Consider the following 2,970-nt stretch of genomic DNA (forward strand, 5'->3'; position numbering starts at 1 on the left):
GTTATCATCCTAGGGCCATTATTGGCCATATGCCCATTCATAGCGTGAGAGAATATCAGTTCTCACTGCAAACTTAGAGGCTTTGTAGTCAACCCCCTCATTGAACAGATGAGGAAACTAAAGCTCTGAGAGAGAAAGTTACCTGTTCAAGATCACCGATGTGTTATTAGCAGAGTCAAAAATCAAGTCCATGTCTCCTGAATCTTAAGCCAGTCTTAAATTGAGTTCATCTTTAACCATTCTTTTTAAGGTAGGGAGATACCACCTCTTCTGTATTTCTTTAAAATTACGAGAAACTCCCAATGTCCTGCCATTGAGACTGACCTTGCTTCTTACAAGTTAAGCCACAAGGGGAATCACATTAACAGAGATGACAGGGAGAAAGCCTTCTATCCTCTCCTGCCATTCAAAGTCTTCCTCACTATTTACCCTAATATCTGAAATTCCTTATTAAAATGCAAGTACATATAAAAGACGCACACTGAGTCTCATGAGCCATCAATATCAATGCCTCGTTATGGATGAGTTTGTCAGATCCATTCCTCATATAGGATTTTTAAACGGGGAGAGGAGAGACCCCATGAGAGGGGAAGAGACCCAAGGAGAAGGTGGACCTTAAAAAGACAAACCTCCTAATTCATGATTTGGGGGCTCAGGTCTGTCCCTGTCTGTGAATAGAGACTGACTCCTGATGATATGACGTGTCCTCCTTCTTTCTTTTCCCTTGAGTCCACGGTATGTGCGAGTTGTTTCAAACACAGTGAAATCTGTGAGAGCCGGATATCCTGGGACTGCCTTGTTTTTCTGGGTCCTGAAAGTTTTCTGCCTTTGAAAGGGTAACCCATTGCCGTTGAGTCAATTGCGACTCATAGCGACTGTACAGGACAGAGTAGAACTGCTCCATAGGGTTTCCAAGGAGCGCCTGGTGGATTCGAACTGCTGACCTTTTGGTTAGCAGTCGTAGCTCTTAACCACTACACCACCAGTGTTTCCTTTGACAGGGTAGTTGAAAACATTTGAGTTTTCCTTCTCTGACAGGCCTTACACAGGTTGGGGCTTTCGCAGGTTTTACTGTATGTGGTCTTTTGAAACATTCCTGTGTTATTCTAGAAGCAGCGATTCCCTCAAACATATTAGATTTCTTTACTTAGACAATCTAGAAGGGAAACAAATGGGATGAGGTAGATTAAAAAAGTAGGAAGTGGTAGAAGGCATAGGGCAGGGTAGTGCTTCTGCACTTCAGAAACAATATTGCCTCCAACTGAAATGCGCAGTTCACCTCAAAATGTTTTCCACAAAAAGGAATAGGCCCTGCGAACCCCACCCCATGGAAAAACTGTCCACTGGCCAGGCATCATGATGATTTACTCAAATTGCTCAACACCCTGGGAGTTCCTTTGCATCGAGGAGTGCAGATTTTAAAAAGACGAGAGCTTTAGTTCTTGTTTTTCTCTTTCCCTTGTGCTTTCATTCAGTTTGTTTTCTTATAAAAGTTATTCATATCCATAGTGATGATGTTTGCAGACACACTGAATAGGTCTAAAAACAACTGCTCACTAAACAAACCAATTTTCAAAGCAGAAGAAAAAGGAGTGAGGCTCGCCCACCAAGTGTGAAATCATTTTTTCAAGTTCATTACCTCTTTCCCTCACCCAAGTTGTTTTTGCTCCAGAGAACACACAGACCACACCTCAAACTCTAGCTCATGCTAGAGAAATTTAGATTAACAAAGGAAAAAAAAAAAAAAAAAAGAGGAGTAGGAGAGGAAGAAAACAAGAAACATAACATGGTGTTCCCTAACACCCACAGCTCATAGCACCCATTGGTTTTTCTTACTTTAGAGCTCTAGACTGTTCTGACCAATATGGTAGCTACCAATATGGTGGCAACTTAATTTCAAATAAATTTAAATTAAATAAAATGAAAAATTTAATTCTTTAGTTGCACTAGCCACATTTCAACTGCTCAACAGCCACATGTAGCTAGCGGCTAGTATACAGATTTCCATCATCGTCGAAAGTTCTATTGGGTAGTGTTTCCCTAGATCCCAATGCTCCCCGTGATGACCTGAGAGTCTTTCACCCCACCTGAAGTCAAGCGCTAAGATGTAAGCAATGGCTCAGGCACTGTCAGTCGATTTTTTAAGGACCGCAGGAGCGAGCAGGATGGCCCAGTCCCAGGGCAAGAATGCTATGGAGAATCATGTGGGAGCTGCGATTAGGTAACCTCCTCATGAATGTTGTCTCTGGCCCAGTAAGTTATGGTGGCCTCTTAGGGTTGTGGGCAGCCTGCCTGGTCATCAGACTCCAGCAGCCCAGCCCAGCACATTCTAGGGCTGATTGGTGTTTGCTCTGGTTAAGAATGTTAAGTAGGAGAAGTCAAAAAACCAATTCTGAGATTTCATTTGTTTTTACTGATTAGATGGTGTCTAAGGTTCTCCTTGGATCTAAAAGTCTATGATCCTTCCCAGATAGTTTTTAAAAAAATAAGTGAGTTGATTTTTAACCCTATTGTAGCAGAAAGCAAAATAAGACAGTTTTCTCCTCCCTGAGAAGTTAGTCAAAATAAAAGCGCTTTCTTCACATATATGTATGTATATATTATAAGTGAGTTTTTTCCTGTTGTACTTAGCAACTTAGTCAAGAAAAGGTCAATAGTCCTTAATTTTAAAAAATTAATAAAAATTCAAGATTAAAAAAATCTTTAAAACTAGTTATAAGTGGGGTTTTATCTGGTATAACAAAAAATAGCACTAGCATTACTTGAAATCTAATTTGCATTTTAAGCAAAAATATTAGAACTAAAATATATATTTAGTACCTCTGGATCCTAGTGGATCAACTAATTAGTAAAGAGTAAAAATAAACTATGTAAAAACAACATTGCATAGTTAAAGTTAATTTGTTGACTTATTTCAACAGACACATTTATTAAGCATAACTGTTTGTAGAGAAGAAAAGTGAGTAAATT

Source organism: Trichechus manatus, unplaced genomic scaffold, assembly GCF_000243295.1.
Source record: "Trichechus manatus latirostris isolate Lorelei unplaced genomic scaffold, TriManLat1.0 scaffold00026, whole genome shotgun sequence".
Classification (NCBI taxonomy): domain Eukaryota; kingdom Metazoa; phylum Chordata; class Mammalia; order Sirenia; family Trichechidae; genus Trichechus; species Trichechus manatus.